The sequence below is a fragment of the Scatophagus argus genome, chromosome 24, assembly GCF_020382885.2.
Source record: "Scatophagus argus isolate fScaArg1 chromosome 24, fScaArg1.pri, whole genome shotgun sequence".
Taxonomy (NCBI): domain Eukaryota; kingdom Metazoa; phylum Chordata; class Actinopteri; family Scatophagidae; genus Scatophagus; species Scatophagus argus.
Genome location: NC_058516.1, coordinates 10,778,194 through 10,795,897, shown reverse-complemented (window position 1 = coordinate 10,795,897; position 17,704 = coordinate 10,778,194). Strand labels below are relative to the sequence as shown.

The window sequence follows — 17,704 nt, the reverse complement described above, 5'->3', positions numbered from 1 at the left end:
ACCTTTTGTCTCGAGCCAAATGTTCATCCAGGAGGACAAAAACAGGCGGCATAGCAAAAAAAAAAAAAAGAAAAAGGTGAAAGAGCATCTTTTACAGTCAGCGTGCCGTGTTCATCTTTAATCTTTTCAGAATTTTGGGATTTTTTTTTTGTTTTTCGATCCAAAGCCCCCCCACCCCCCCAGCTTTAGCTATGTCTCGAGTTCCACAACGGCCTGCAGACTCCCCAGATCCCGACCTGATCGAGAATCTGCAAGACGCACCTTAATAACCTGAATCCACCCTCCCACCTGGAGGCCCCGCCCTCATTGCACAGGACCCAAAGGTTCTGACCACAAAAGACCCCCTAGAGGTCCCGTGTCCCTTCTCCCTCTCTAAGCAGGTGGTTTTAATGTTGTGGCTGATTGGTGTATACCAGAAAAGGGCCCCAGTAGGTAACAAAATGCACACACACACACACACACACACACATCGACAGCCTCATTGTAGATTATATGACAGCGCTTCACTGAGGTTTTATTGTTTTTGGCCGTGGAACCCACAGGTGTCTGTTTTGTGAAAGTACTCCCACAACACACACACACACGTTCAAACTTCCTCCGTAGCCTCACAGTACCTTTCTGTCTCTTCACTGTGTTCAATAGCGAGCGATAATTCAGATTTGACTTGTATTGTTGCATTGTGTCTCCGTCTTGTGTCTCTCTCCCTCTTACCCTTCAAAGCCTCGCCATTAATTTCCAGCCTCTGCAATTTTCCTCTCCAACAGCAGAAAGGAGCAAAAGGAAAAAAAAGGGGGGAAGAAAGATGACAAAGACAACACAGGACTCCTCTCTTCCCCCGGCCCTGTTATTGTACAAAATAGCCAAGCAATAATTTTTTGTCATTGGTTTACTCCTAAAAGCCCATTTGACATCAGTCCTGAAAAGAAAGCAATAAAGAAACCTTTTCAGTGGTGCTGAATGAGCGAGCGAAGGAGGAATGAATCCCTTTGGGATGTTGCGACCGGAGAGGCCTTTTTTTTTTTATTGTCTTTGCTCTGGTAATCAAATGGAGCTGAAATGAAAGTGGAGTTTTCTATGAAAATAGAGGCCTTTGTTGCCTTTGGAAGGCTAGTAATTCATAAACAATACGCCGGCTCCTTTTGTTTGGGTTATAATATATTCCTGCTGCTCTGAAAGAGGTCTCTCTCTGCACACACACACACACACACACACACACACACACACAGGAGTGAGGGTAAAAGCCAAAGCGAGGCAGCAGGGGAAGAGAGAATATAAAAGGAGGCAGAGACGCAGGCTTTCCATTCATCCTTCTGGCTGAGAGACAACAGGATGCTCCACTCTCCAGCTCTCCATCCTTCCCCTCTCTCTCTCTCTCTGTTCTCTCCATCAAACTCTCAGTCTGTTGTTTTTTTTGCAGCGAAAGTCAAACTTTGGAAGGTTTGTAACGGCCAGCCAACAGGTGCGTGCGGATCACTTTTTTCTCAGCAAGCGTCACAGATACACTTGTCACTCCAAAGATAGGATTTATTTCTCCTTCATTCGGAAGACTGCGGATTGCGTGAAATGATCAAAGCATCTCTGATTTAACTTTTTCTTTTTTTTTTCTGGATTTCGAATTTGTCGCTACATTTTAGCGGATGATGAGAAAAAAGGAAGACACAGAGGAAGACAAGTGATGCAGGCTGGGAGGTGATGGAGTCCACGCTGAGCAAAGGACTGAATTATTTCCTCTACAAATCGTGCAAAGTCACACACTGCGCTGCTCCAAATCACTGAAGCAAGTCGTAGTTATGTGGAGGGTAATTTGTCTGCACTGGTTAACCCTTTGACCCAGAGAGAGGGCAAAATGAATGTTTTTTATAGCCTGACTTTATTGGACTTTCTGGAACGGAGATGGCGAAATATAGAATGCAGTGACATATAATATATAATGTGATCGAGGTTGTTGGGATAACAGCATTAGCTCCAGATAACAACATCGACGCATCATTCAGTGGAAGAAGAAACTTTGCATCTTCTGGACAAAATCTCACGGACTTTGCGGACGTTTGACATGCAGTTAGATATGGATATTTACATAAATACAAATCTGGATTGAGCCAGCATGATGTAAGTGTTGCATTTTTTCATTCTACTTGCAGTTATTACTCACTAGAAACCTGAGGTGATCGCAAAGAAATATGGCTGCCAACACCAACATTTCTGATATTTTTGATTTGAACAGTTTCAGTGTCAAAGAACATTTCAAAAAGAGTTAGACCATCAAATCACCACCAAAGGATTCAGAGGAGCAGGTGGCTAAAAGACAGCCAAGAGGAGTTTCGTATTCTTTGAATTCAGGTCCTGAAACTTCGAGATATCAGCATTTATGCACCATTAGATGACTTTACAGCAATCCTGGCTCTTACTAATTGTGTTTAGATACCATCAAATGCTTATTTGTCAAATACATTTTGGAATAAATGTGATTACTGCCTTGATTATGTTCACTGCTAAGTCACTGACAGTCCAGGAAGTGTGACGTCCACTTTCAGAACTCACAGGGCTGAGACACTGGGCTTCTCATCCGGAGTCCACACTTTGGTTAAATCGGTTAAAGGTTCACGGCTTTGGTTAAAAACATGTGACTCATGCTTCAAGTCAGCATGAACTTGTATTCAGATTGTGATACGACTTCCGTCACTTTAACTAGAAGGTGAAAAGGCTCCACACACAGCTCTTACATCGGCGCTAGGCTCTTTGCACATGGGAAAGCTTGAAATGCGAGAGAAATACGAATTCGACCTCGATCTCTGCGCATTCACAGATGGTCAGCGGCTCTCACACTTCACCCTCTTGTTATTGTCTGTTTGGGCACCTTTTGACAATGAATTTAAACCAAAATTGCAAGTGAAGATCAGTGTCGCTGTTGCCATTGATTTGAGAACCCCTTACTAAGTTGTTAGGGATAGTTAAAGCAACTGGACGTTTCTGCGTTTGGGAGGTGTGCCTTGCTGGAAATTACAAAGTCAGTTCATAAGTCTGGATGAGGCGGGCAAAATTGCAGGAGGTAGTTGACAGATATGAAAACAGCTGAATCCCATGTGGTAGCAATAATGCAAAGGACTATTAGAAGCTGCTAATGAAACATTCTTTGAGTTCGGTTCTCGGCAATGGATGGGTCTTTGGGTGCATCCTTACATCTCAGTGCCGAAGGCCACATTGCCACCCTATGCACTTCATGAAGTAATGTAGTACTACTCATAAAATACCTTGGACAGAGAGTTTATAGCAGCACGGTGGCTCAGTGGTTTGCACCATCGCCTCAAAGCAATAAGAACAAGGCAAACCCCCACCAATGAATGGAGCAGATACCTGGGAGGCAGTGGACGGACTGCGGCTTCAAACTGAAGGCCTTCTCGATGTGAATGTACTGGGCCTTTTGCATCTTCACTGTCAACTCATCTTCCCTATCGCCGAACCCCTCCAGTGTGGCGTCAAATCTAGATTTCTTTCTTCTGGTGGTGCTCTTCTTCAGTCATGTGACGTAGGTATGGTGCCATGTGGTCGTTTCTTTCAGTGAGTTTACATGGGGCAGGTGGACCCTTATTAACATAGAAGTGATGTGATACCTTGACCTCTACAAAATTCCATTTCTCTGGCAATATTGCACGAATGTCAACTAAACATTTCTCAAACAAAACTGAACTTGAATTTCCAAAGTCTGAAGTTATTAAGTGAACAAAATCTAACTGCACTGAATGGATGAGTAAAAGATGCACGTTTCTATTTCTATTTATTCATACAGGATAGTAATAATAATAATAATAATAATTTTAAAAAAAAGCCAAGGGTGAAAAAAATGTTGTCATAATAAGATTTGAAGATAAAAGTGTGTTTGTTCTTGTCTAAAATAAGTCATATTTCACGAACAAAAAATGGTGCATATGCTTCTCTTTTTTTAGCTATGACCTATACATATATGTTTTACATCTTGTCAGCTACAACTGTTTAAAACTTCACACCTATAGGCCTAACCTTACTGGAGACAGGGACATTTTAGTTTTTAGTGTCACTGGTGTCCTCAAACGTCTCAAAAGCGCCTCCAAGGGGCCCAGGTTGTATTTACTTTTACTAGTTCCTGTGACACTGGAAAACCTACTGAATCATTTTTACGACTACAAAACCTTTAATCATCATTTAAAACTTTGTGTTTATCACTTTTTCACACGTCCTGTGTTCAGTTGCGTTTGAAAAAAGCTGAAAAAGGACGCTTCTACCTGCAGCAAAAAAAAAAATAGCTTTGCTACCAGGAAGCCAAACAAACTACCCATCCGTACGCAGGTAGAAAGGGAAAATGATTGGCTACGACTGACTTGTCAATAGCCAATGACAGAGCCAATTGGCTTCTTAATTAGGAGCGCTTGCTGTACTTCAAAGGCCGAGCCAGGGTGACAAATACACAGAAAAAGGTGGGGACATTTTAGTTGTGTAGCTAGCATGGGTAAGGAAAACAAGCACACCCAACAACACGAGGCAGGAAGAAGAGGAAATATTGAATGTCACTAGTGAAAATAAGTTATGTTTGTTTATGTTTTTTTAAGAACAAAGCTGGCAGACAGTGTGAGCAATGGAGTTCACGCAGCAGTATTCACAACTTGGATTAATTTGATGGAAACCCGTCATTATTCTTTGGACTGGTGGACACTTATTGACTAAGGGAATAAACAACCAGGAATTGACACATATTCGCACTTTATGACCGCTTCAAAGGTAGGCCGCCGCCATTTTTTTCTTGTTTGTTTGTTTGTTAGCTTGTTTAGCATGCCAGTGTGTCTGAATGAAGTGTACTTCTCACGGTTTTCGAAAAATGAACTAAATGACTGAGTTGTGGAGAATATGAGCGAGCTAAGCAGGTATAAAATGTCTTAATGAGACGGATACAGATGTGATATGGAGTTCATTATGTCAGTCATCTGCTTGCTGTCATTGTAATGTTTTGGAGAGATCACTTGTCAGTCACACTGTGTTTGAATCTCATGTCTTTATATGTTATGAATTTACATTTCCTGAAGTTTAAATGGCTGTTGTGTTCAATAATGCTGGTCTGACATACTTCTAATCTGAGTGCTGTTGCATTATAGATAAACTATTTCTCCCAGCTTAATCCACGATGGGTTCCTGATGTCCAGTGATGCGTGCTGGTTTTGTTTTGCTTTGAATGCTGTTCCTTTTTAATGCTTAGCTGAAGCCCTGAAGTCCTGCATGTGCTGTACTGAGGGGCGCCTCTTTGCACTTCTGATGCAGTTTGCTGTCACAGTCCGGTTTCAGGGTGAACTGATTCGTTTTCCATCAAACATTTAATTCAGAAACATTAGCAGAGATTAACTACACGTTTAAGTATATAAACACATGGACAGAACAGAATTTGACTAATCCTGCTGGATTAACAAACTGTCATATTGGAAACGGTACTGATGGAAAAGACTGTATATCCTCACACAACCACTAGATGGCAGCATCGTCTAACAAAAACAAACCCGGTGATGCTGGAAATCCCATTTTGAGTTGTATCACCCCCCCTCCCTTCTCTGACACGTTGATATTTTGGGCCCTAAAAAGTCACTCCAAATTGAATTTGACCAATTTAAAGTCAATTGACGGGTACGTTTAAGTTAGTTAAGACATAGTTCATTGAGAACTTCAGTACCCATAAGATTGATTTTCCACGCTTAAGGAAGGATAAAGTGCAGTAGTTAATCAGCTTTATATTTGACATGCAAATTTGACATATAATTGAAAATGCGTGATGATTTTATCGCTCCTTCACGTTGTTAAAACCCTCACTTCACAATAAAGTGACTATAGAGCCCTGCCTTGTTGTGCGTCATAGCCATTAAAACAGGCAAATTTCATATTTTTTATTTTTTTTATGGGTTGGTTTAACGACTCAAAGTGACCTGAAAATATTGAGCCACACCTGTTCCTTACAAAACCAAATATAACTACTTTTTTAGCCCTTTTCTACAAATTTGGCAGCTGGGATGCAAACAACCATCAGCAGAGCAAGCACAACACTATTACTCATCCCGTTACCTAAGCCAGGTAGATGGATGTTTGTACTCGACATTTTGCTGTGACTAAAAAGCTCTGCTCCTTCACCTTCTCTTTAACTTGCCTTGAGAAAGTGATGTACATCACACGAAGGGCAGGCAAACATGGAAAAATGTCAAAACTCTCCACTAGAGGGAGCTCAACATCCACCTTAAAACTGCTCCAGTACATGTCAGAGAGTCCACTGAAGCCTTGACAACTACAGTCCCCTGTGTGTGTGTGTGTGTGTGTGTGTGTGTACACATACATGTAATGGCCGTGAACAGCTGTTTTCCACACACACTGACTGACCATGTGCGGACAGACGAAAGCCGACTGATTGTCTCATGTTCACAGGCAGGTTTGCTGGAGGACACAATAATCAGTCACATCAGGAAGAGGCCTGCGTTTGTGCAGCACTGCGTCAGTCAGTCGAAGAATTAATGACAATTCCATTTCATTCATTTCACTTCATTTTTTCTTAAAGTTCACGTTTGTTTGTTTTTTTTTTTTATATAAAGAAAGAGGAGGTCAATTCACACCTGATATTATTTCCTGATCACTTTTGTGTGGAAAATTTAAAAAAAGGAGAGGTTATTTAAATTTTCAAAATGACACCTCATGCATCAAATATGCATAAAATGAAATTCTGAACTTATTAATGTTGGAATTTCAGGCTCATTCGGACCCCCCCCCCCCCCCTCTTAAATTTAAGTCCACAGACTGTTTTTGACCAGCACTGCAAATACCTGCTCTTATTGGCTCTTAAGTGCATTAACGAGGGCAAAAAATCTGAACACACAGTGAGAATTTTTCGGTAACTAAACCACTGTGAAACATCAAGAATGCATATTGGTGGATTCTGGTCGTAAATGCAGAAACAGGCTTTGGTTATGAGTGTTTTTTTTGTTTTTTTTTTCCCCTGAGGCTGAGAGATTACAATATGAATAGATAGGAAATCTCAGTACCTCTCACTATGCTGGCATCATGCCATTTCTTCAGCTGTTATTTAGACTAACTGTACCATAATGGCCAAACAAGCCTGAGTGGAATAAAGACTGCCATTATGTGAGCTCAGAGTCTCGACCTGTTGATGCGCCATTAGCTTCACTTCTCGAATGTGACTGGATTGTTAGACTGTGCTTTTCACACTCTGCACAGATTAAGGTTAACTGGGTGTAAAGGCAGGAGGAGAAAAATAAGGTGGTAGATGGGTGTTGCTCAAGATGCTGCAGGAAGTGAACTTCAATCCACCTCTGGATTTGTAACTTTTTTTTTTTTTCCTGCTTATTATCTGTTTAGAAATAATATTTTATATCTGCACTGTTTTTTTTAATTTTCATTTTTATTTTATGTTCATGTATGAGTCTTCAGTTAGAGCAGATCAAATATCATCAACGCTAGAAGCTCATTTCATGTAAATATTGATTTTTAAAAATTATTTATTTTTTTAATTGTTAGAAAATGGAAACACTTTTTGTGTGTATTTTAGAAATGATAAAACTATGTTTCAATCAAAAGGGTTTTAACCTGAGGTCCACTTGTTAGATTTCTCCCATTCATTGGCCATCATCATGAACTTTCCTCAGTTTCGATGAGAGTAAATGAGTATTTCTAAATAAATTAATTCCTCAAGAAGTCATTTTATTTTATACGACCACAGCTGTGTAAGTCAAGTTACTATTGCTCATCTCTGCTTGCAGATATGCTGTGTATTTGTATTCGATCGTCATGATGAAAAGAAGAAAAAAAGGTCAATCATGGAGGTAGGTTGAATATTTCCAACACAATTTAAGATGTTGTAACTATTTATTTTAGCCATTTTGTCCCACCCATCTCCACTCCTGAAGGCCTTTACAGGCCCATGACAGTGAGTTTTAACTCAAATTAAGAAAACATTGCAAAGATGGATAATAATAAGTCTGCACTGTCTGTACTGTAATGTACAGTCTGTACATTTTCTACATTCACTTAATGTATAACAGAATGTAGATAACAGTTGAAAGGTGAAGTTAGTTTTTATATTAAATTTCCAGCATCTTTACATTTCCAGCTCTTGGTGTCATTTCTGTCACTAAAATTTAACTTGTGACTTTGAATACTTTCCACGGCCTTGTTCCGACACACATTTGTTGACTGTTAACGTGGCCGGTTGATGAGGCTGTGCTGGTTATTCTTAGTTCTCAGCTGGTGACTAATGGTGCCTCTGCTGTTAAAGCTTCTGTAATTTAGCTTCATGGGCAACTTCTCTTAAAGCGTTCTTTCATTAAGACAAAAAAAAGGTCTTGGTGGAAATTCAAACATATCTCTTTTAATTTTCCCCCTCCGCTTCATATTTTCATCATCCTCGTCCGATTCTTTTTGCCTTTTGCGTATCAGTTTGTTATCATAGCTGCTTTTACAATACATAGAAGTGAATGTTCAGTTCATGTCCCCCACCTGTGGAATATCAACACTCACCTTGAATTAGCTTTGCGTTTTACCATAATGTGAGATTGTTAAATTAGACCAACATCCAGTTTATCTACAGATTTCAAGCAGCAGTTAAAAATCTGCTCCCAAGTTGATATTTTGCTGAAAGAGGTAAGAGCAATAGTAGCAAGGCCAAAACAAACAGCTTTACTGTAGAGTTCAATTAAACAGCCACATCTACCAACCAACACGACTGCACAGAAAATGTTTCTTTTTCTTTTTTTTTTTTTTTAAAAAAAAAGAAAAGAAAATAAAGCCGCACACAGAAGTGACGCGCTGCGCTCCGAACCATTTGCAGGAAAAAGCAGGGACCAGTGGGATACGAGAGCCTTCCTGTGGACTGAATTGCCTCAAAGTGCCAGGCTGCTATCAAACCGCATTAATGTGATGGATATCCGGCGTTCTGCATTCATTCTCCACGCAGTAAATGTGGGAGCTGACAAACAGATCCTGGTGAGAGTGGGGGGGGCCGCCCCCCCCCCCCCAGCGCAGAACCGCCGCTCTCTGCCTCTAAAGCATGGACAAATATAGCCTGGGTTCAAGTACATTTTATGTAAAACACACACAAGTAGACACATGTTTCCTTAACCCAATTTTTTGCTATTTTCTAAGCAGCTCAGTCTTTCTTTTTTCTTTTTCTTTTTATTTCTGGTATTCTGTGTGAGGACGACTGTGTCAGTATGTCCAGGCTTGTCTTCTGTGCTCTCAGACAAAGTGGGGAGAAAAAAAAAAAATCACTTTATGGACCTTTTATTTATTTATTTATTTATTTTTTTGTTTATGGCCAGTGTCTTACTATCAAGCCTATCTAAACTATCTGACCAAAGCACATCACTAAACCCTGACCCCGTAGTGTATGAGAAAGGGGGAAAAAAATGAAAATACTAGTGTTTAAACCTTATTTTCAGAATTGGTGGGAGGGTTAGGAGCATTTTAAAAAAAACCAGTCAGATTTAAGAAAATAAAACTAATAAAAATGCAAAATTTTGGGATTCAGCTTTTTCACAAAATTGGAACTCTCACATGAGACGAATGGGAGGGTAAAAGGAATAATCAAAATAGATGCATTAGAGGCAGAGGTATCCAAGGTCTGAAAACGCTGGATCTTACATTTCCCATAATGCACCTCAGTAACCCCTCAATTAGGCTTCTCATTGATCTCATCAGGCTTTTTTTTTTCTTTTTTGCTTAAGAAAGCTCTCCAGAGCTTTTTGAGAAAATAAGAGTGTAAACAACCTATGAGTGAGTAAACTGAATTTCATACAGTTGGAATGCCCCTTCAAAACCCTCCAATTCAAAACAGTCCTGAATCAAGGTCCTCGTTGGTAGCTGCCGCACTGGAACTTGAGTTAATGTATGGCGGCCTTGAAGTTGCAGAGAACAGCAGCAAATCAGAAAACACGACAGAACATCACAAAAAAAAAAGATGTTAATTTGTAAAAAGTTGGACTGTAAAACAAACCTTTTTAGCTCAAACCCCCCCCACAGCTACTATGAAGGAACTACGCTGCCATCATCGCTCCACCACAAGCTTCACGCAAGATATTCAGTCGGACTGAATGGTGAAGCCAATTACATTGATTTTAGAGGAGCTGTGTTGTTTGCATTAGCGGAGGAAAATGGACTGCCATTTTCCATGTTGTTGGATGGAAATTGAGAATTGAGGCTCTCTTCGGGGGTTTATAATGGATCAGCCGGCTGATGTAACTCCACACGCTCTGTTTTTGAACACGTATCACATCATGCACTTACAACATCACAAAAGTCTTTTCAATACATTTCTAATTCCGGGAATGTTTTCAGTCTGGATATAGCGAACGCGCCAGGTTGTAAGAGAAAGACGCCAGGTTGGTTGAACCGGGTGGATCAAACTAATGTGCTAATGGGAAGTTTGCATTTGACCGTATCGAGACCCCTCGAACATCATTTTGGTCCACGGTTTAACTGCTGGTCTAAATAAATGCTCAGCGACTGATGCTTCATGCAAAACTCAGTGACTTTTAAAGCAAAAATGGGCCCCGGAAACTCAAGTTTGTGAAGGCTCCGCGGCTCGTTGGCGCCGCCCGTGTCGAATGAAGATTTATACCTGAGATTTGCTTAAAAATCTGGAATGACTATTGTGGCACCGTAAAGCCCTAAAATCTGGATTTCAGCTGGATTTATGAAGTTGCATCCCCCCCTGTATCACAGCGTTGTTTGGTTCTGCAGATGACCTTTTAACATTTCACTTCGACCTTGCAAGAGATATTGCGCTAACCGCTGCAGAGCTCAAGAGTTGTTTGACGGATTATCTTTCAAAGTCATCGATGAGTCCAATTCGGGCGTTCCTACGCTTAAAACCTGAGGATTTGCTCATTTGTTTTCTAGTTTTTGACAGTTTGCCTGGGCGAACCGCTGTCCATGTCAGACATTTTCCAGACCAAATGATTTGTCAAAAAGTAAATAAATAAACTACCTAATTAATAAAACACTGAGAAGTTTGCTTAAAGGTCTGCCAATAGTAAATCTTCCAAATGTACGATAATAGACGACAAATCTCATCGTACAACCACTCAGACAGTTAGATCCCCCACCCACCTGACGCACACACAATGACATGCACACCTCTACACAGTACTACTAAGTAAGAAATCAAACCTCATTGTTGGGGCCAAGTCGATTTCAATCTCTACTTTCAGCCTTTTCCCAAAATCTATAAACGCAGCTCTTAACACGGGACTGAGAGCTGGGTGAGTGGGGGGTGGAAGGGGCTCCGGGGCTCCGGGGTTAACTGCCGTGTCAAAGTGGCTTTTGTCCTCTGAACAGTGACTGGGATGACGGCGTGCTGCAGGCGGCCGCGGCCTGAAGTGGTCCGTAAAGTTGCCGGTTTGAATCCACACGGTAATTGGCGCTCCAAGAGCCTCCAACATGGCTGCCAGAGGATGTTTTTCTATCAACCTCGTTCGCTTTCATCGCTTTTAAAAGGAGCCGCGTCACTCAGTTGAGACAAATATGTGGTTGTATACGTCGTTGTTGTGTGATCAAAATTCATTCCGGCCTTATAGCTGGCAATAACCACAACAGAAATGCCTCTCCAGCCACGTATCATAGCTGTCTCACAACAAGCCTCGCCTCAAAATAATTTCTTAATCCATTAATTGGCGTGGAGCAGCATTCGGGGCAGGGCTTTTTGTTCAATATGTTTTTCAGAGATGCATACTAATCATATAAAGTGATCCTTTGTACTCAGGTTGACAGCAGCGACGAGGGCTTTTAGACACACACACACACACACACACACACGCCGAGGCATGTGTCTGGGAGCGCCGACGGCAGAACGAGTGTATTATTTTCCCTGAAGAGTGTTATTTTCCTGTCAAGGCTTGATGGCAACGTGCCAACAGATGTGACAGGGAGCGATCATCCCTCCTTCATACAGTACAGAAAAAGAGAGAGAGAGGAAGCGAGGAGGGATGGACGGAGAGAGTGGGACAGACGCACGGACGCACGAGCTGGGTTTCCATCCAGGCATTTTCATGCAAATTTTTACGACGTATCGTATATGAAAAGCAGCACCGAAACGGCTAATTCTAATGATTTTTTTTCCCCCCCTACAAAGTTTTTCTCTTGAGGCTAGAAGTTTGATTTGGGAGACTGTGATTGAAATCCATTTGTCAAATACATGCCGATGCTGTCTGTGTACTGCTGTTGCACGCCCTTCTGCTGCTATGGCTGCGCGTCCATTAGTTTGTGCATTAAAATTTCTTTACATGATAATATATAATGTGGCCAACATTAAGCAATCCCTTTACCTTAAATGCAATAACTTTTATGATATAGCCTGGCCATTGAGAACCTTGGTGTTTTTTTTCTCCACCAATGGTTTGTGCTTCTGGAAACCCTGTTAGTTATATTAGAAGAAGAACGTTTTGTCATCAGAAATTATGTGGGATGCAACTTGTGTCATTCCTTCAGTGCTACTCGCTCCTGGCTGTTAACAAGGTAGGAGGAAGGTATGAGCACGACCCCTGGCTTGACTATTTTGCCACTAAAGATGAAACTTTCTCTTTTATCCTACCTTTGTCAATCTGTTTTTCAAAGTTGACTATTGTTGTCTGTTTCTGCAAATCGAACGCCTCCTGAAGTCAGGATTCCAACTTGTCAACTCGTTCGACCTCAGACGATACAGAGTTCGCAAACCAAGATGGCTGCCCAGTTCATCGACTGTAAATTAAACCTGTGGTTTCGCAGTTTTCCAGTTTAATATGCCGTGTACACAATACTGTCTTATTGCTGCCTTTAGGAATGTAACTATAGTCTTGTTTGGTGTGAAATACCACATAATGTGTTGTTTATCAGCTGGTGCTGCTTGTAACCGGTCGATGTTGCTATAACAACGATGGCTGAATAGAGTTAAAATGAGCTGTCTTGCGCTGCGGCAAATAGAACACATCCAATTCCAAGTCGGGGAGTCACGACTTCCGAGTACAGATAGAATGCAGCATCAGGGTGCACCTGAGCCAACCCAATAGGATGCCACTGGACCTCGGGGTCTCATCTTTAAGGAGAGGTTCACATCATGAATGTTTACTCTGTAGATTATTAGAGAACTAATTGGCCACTCAAGCCAAACAGTGAATCAGCATTTGTATCCATATTTGAATCCAAACTCATGGTGTGTTGTAGTCTTATCAAACATATGAACTACAAACATGGACAGTAATAGATGGATAGATGGATTTATGAAACTCTTAGAGCTCAAATATGGGTTTGCCATGTTACATGCACGTGTTGGCCTTTTTCACGTGATTGTAATCGGTCTCTACAAACGTGTGGGGGAATCTTTTGCTTGAAAGAAACCCACTCGAATCGCTGTGGGATGTTACTCCAGCAGACTAAATTTGGATTTCCTCTCCAGATCCGGTAATCTGATCTCCTGAGCCAGCTCTTTCTGAGAGGCAAACGGTGCCTCGCAGATCGCCACCGCTGCCATTCACAGCCACCTGATAAATAGCAGCCGCTGCAGATCAGATTATAGAGTGCGTCTTAATGGCACTGTTCTCTTTTGTCACCTGGTTAAAGTCTGTAAGTAAACTGATTCTCTCCGTTATCTCCCTTTCTGACTGTGTTCCTCAATCTCTCTCTCTCACACACACACGCGCCTTTACCCTCTTCATTTACTTCTTCTGTGACTAAAAAACAAAGAAAAAAGCCAAACAAAGCCAAAGAAAACAAAAGGAAAGAAATAAGAACATGTCATTAGCAGCTTTGTTTCTACAGCGGCACAATACCCCTGGCCACCCTCATCAAATGATAGAGAGAGATTGCGGGCATGCAGGCGAGAGAGAGAGAGAGAGATGTGTGACGAAAGGCAGTTTAATTTAGATAATTATCTCGCAAATTAACCACAAACTCCTTCCCTGTTAATTACCTGTCTTGGGGAGCGGTGCAGGAAAACAAAAAGCAGAGTTGGGGGAGGTCTTTGTTCAGATCTTCTTTTGGGGGGGGGGGCCCATAAATTGGTTACGCCACTGCTGAGAGGCCAGATAACCCTTTTGAGGGAACAACCACTAGAGCATTTGATAGGCTAATGGGGAATACTGTTAGCATCCACGTTTGTAATTGGACGTCATAAATCTGGAACAGGTGATGGGGGGAACAAAAGAGGGGGGTTTTGTGTGGGTGTCGAGGCCACTGCGCGACTTGTAAATCCCCCCCACACACACACACAAACACACACCCCTGCCTTGCTGAATGGCGCTTATCTGATGGCACTGCTACAGCAGAAGATGCACAGCAACTTGGATCTCCAGCATCGATCCATCGTGAGCTTGTTGGAGTAGTTCGACATGCTCAGACACACAGCCGTATGTATATGAGTCTGTGAGAGTGTATCTGCAGCAGCAGTGCTAATAAAAAGACCTTTTCTTATCTTGGTGTCTGCTGAAGGTGATTCTGTCAGCAGCTATTAACCTTGCCTTTATAATGACAGCTCGCCTGATTAGTTTCAACACTTAAAGGCCTGACATTTTCAATTTCACTCTGTTATTTTTCACCTTCATGTATCTGCCACAGGAAGAAATACATTTTGTGCACCTTTATCTTCTCTAATAATGACTTATTAGTGTTATTAAAGCACCTCATTAAAAGCAGCGTTAAAGCTTTGTTTTCGGCCAGGTCCATTTCTATATGTAAACTTTAATTGGTAATTCTAAACTTTCCTTTCAGTTTCCTTTTAGAAGAAGAAAATCAAAAGGTAAAAATAAGTGTTTCATTCAGTTTGAAAGTGTCTTCTTCTTTTTTTTTTTAATAAGAGAGAAGTCAAAGCACAGAGCACAGCAGGTGGTCAAACCACTTCACAAATCTGGCAAACAGATTATATTTTAGCTTGTGTGAAATGTTTGACAAGGTTAGTAGTTTGGCAAAAAAAAAAACCCTTGGCTTAATTTCCTTTTTAGTAGTCTCCTAAGTGTTAATAAAAATACCAGTGTCAGGGAGGTTCTTATCTCCGGATTTCAATGATTTCAGAGCTTTAGCATGATTAAGCCAATGCCACCAGAACCTGGGATGTCTGAAACCTCTCATCTCCGCTAGCTGGGAAGGATGCGTTTAATGGCACCCTCTTATTACACCTGCACAAGTTTTTTTTCCCGATCTCATGCCTAGCTGACCGACATAATTTTTTTTTCAAGCCCTTCCAAAACCACTCCAAATCAGTGGTGTAAATAAGTTGATTAAGATCAGGGCAACGTTGTGCTTCGCTATGATTCAAGTTACTGCTTTCTTAAAGTTTAGGAAAGATCATGGACGCGGTTAAAAGAAGACCACTTCAAGTTTTGTGAGAGAAGCGCAGCATTTTTCACCTCTGTAACCAAGTCCTCTCCCAGTGGACATAATACTTCTTGCTTTTAGACGATTTTATCGCTCGAACTTAAACACACCTTTTTGGCTTATTTTCTGAAAAGAATGATGCGGTTGTTTTTTCTTTGGAAAGCGGTCTTAAACGCCCCCTTTCCTCATCTGATTGTTACAGTTAAATGGAAAACGGAAAGTTTTGCGCAGAGGAAAGAGCTACCAGTCTGTAGCTTTGTTCACGTGCACCCTGGTAGATCACAGATAGATATCAGAGTAAGACATCGCATTCTGAATAAGATCTTTCCTTGAGTTTGTCCCAATTCCTTCCTGTTTTCTGGTCACGTATAAGCTATTTTCCCCAGAGCTTTCAGCAGTTTTACGTGGTCATCTTCGGTGAATAGACTTCTGTTCCTAAAGTCAAAAGCAGGCCCGCACAGACACGAGGTCCTAGAGGTGTTATGGACAGGATAAAAAAAAACGCTACTCGAGCTGACAGTGTGGTTGTTGTGATCAACAAAAAGCATCACATCAGCAACGGGAAGGGAAAATCCTGGCCTTTATTTGTGTGAGGATCATCATTATGACCTTCACAAGAACGTATCTAAAGCTAGAGCTGTTTGGATACACGTGTCAACCTGAAACATGAGCGAGAACCTACAATCCTTATGGGGACATTTAATGGAAAACACATAAACAGCCAGTCTGTGACGGCACTGTTGTTGCTAAGCTGTAGCCACGTTCTCCAAACCAGGTGTGAGAGACATGACCACACACACACACACACTCTTTCTCTTCTCATACTTAACACACACCGTGAGGGGAACAACACCAATATTTGTGTTTTTGGAGGCTGTCACGTATTTGTTCAAGTCCTTGTCGCTGCTCTCCACATCCACCGGCAGCAGGTGTGAACAACTCTTGTGCCGAGAGGGACGCACTTCTGCTGCCACCCTGTCAGAGAGAGACGTAGACACACACACACACACACACACACACACACTCAGGCCTGGGGGAGGAGGAGGAGGGGAGGCAGAGGGAGAGATCAATAGTAGTGAGTGTGGAGTTTGGATAATTACAGTTGTTAGCAGGGAGAGGAGAGCAGCTATAGTGGCCTCTCCACTCAGAGTCTCTTATCACTCTCTGGCCTGTCATTACAGCTTTAAATGCTGCTGTAGCAAAGTGGCAACTGTCTCTCTCTGTGCATGTGTGTGTGTGTGTGTGTGTGTGTGTGTGTCTTTTTTCCTCTCCTCTCCTCTTCTTCTTACCTCCTCTCCTCCACTCTTCATATCTCCTCTCCTTATTTTACCTCCCTCCTCCCTTTGCCGCTTCCCCTTGCCTCTCTTGTCCTTTATATATATATATATCTATATATAGATATAGATATATATATATCCTCTCCTTTCCTTTACTTCTTTTCTCTGTCCCCTCATTGGTGTTGCCATCTGACGACCTGTCATGAGAAGGTGTTGGACTCTCCTCTGTCCTCATGTTTCTGTTCCTACACCAAACTTTTCAGACTGTCCTAAAGTATCAAACGGAGGCTCTGTCCACTGCCAGTCTAAAGATTCATCCAGGTGTGTTTTAGTGTGTGTGTGTGTGTGTGTGTGTGTGTGCCCCATGAACTAAACTAAAGATTTAATTTTAATTTAATTGGGGGGGAAAAAAACTGTGCATTTAAAGCAACCGTCTCCTCTCAACTTTTCTCTTTCCTTCTCATCACTTCTGTTCTAGTTTCTCTTCCTTCCTGCTCTCATTCGCCGCTCCTTTCTTTACATCTCATTTCCTCCTCCTTCATCCAAACCCCCCCCCCCACCTCGTTTCATCTCTGCTCCCCCCTTTGTCTCTCCTCTCCTATTCATCTCTGCTCCTCATCTCTCCTCCACTTTTTCCTCCTCTCTTACATCTCTTCCCTCATGTAATAATCCAGTCTCTCCTCTTCCTAATTTGCTCTCTTCTCCTCACATCCTCTCTTGCATCTTCCCCTCTCATCCACTAATCTCTCCTCTAATCTCCTATCTCCTCCTTCCCGCTCCTCTCCATTCTTTGTTTCTTCCCTTCCTCTCCCTGCTGCTTTTCTGCCTCAGTCAGATGTGCCAGGAAGAGGAATTTATTTCAGAGAGCCGCGCTCTTAATTTCTCAGAAAGAGACATAGAGAGGTTTTGACTGTCCAGCCAGACGGGATTTTTCTTAGTTGTTCAGTCTTGACACGCGACACTAAAATAGAGAAACTGGAGTTAAATCCCTTTTTGGATTGCTCTTGTTTCTTTCAGCACTCTCTCTCTCTCTCTCACACACACACACACACACACATGCGCACACACACACA

General features: G+C 41.8%; 1 long non-coding RNA gene across 2 annotated transcripts in view; it reads left to right on the top strand.

The window, feature by feature from the left end:
• The first annotated feature begins 4,460 nt into the window (after positions 1–4,460).
• LOC124055508 overlaps positions 4,461–17,704 on the top strand; it is an 83,331-nt gene continuing 70,087 nt past the window's right edge. For both annotated transcript variants that reach the window (XR_006842679.1, XR_006842678.1), the window contains exon 1: positions 4,461–4,752. This is a non-coding gene — a long non-coding RNA (uncharacterized LOC124055508). The remainder of the gene's footprint in view (positions 4,753–17,704) is intronic.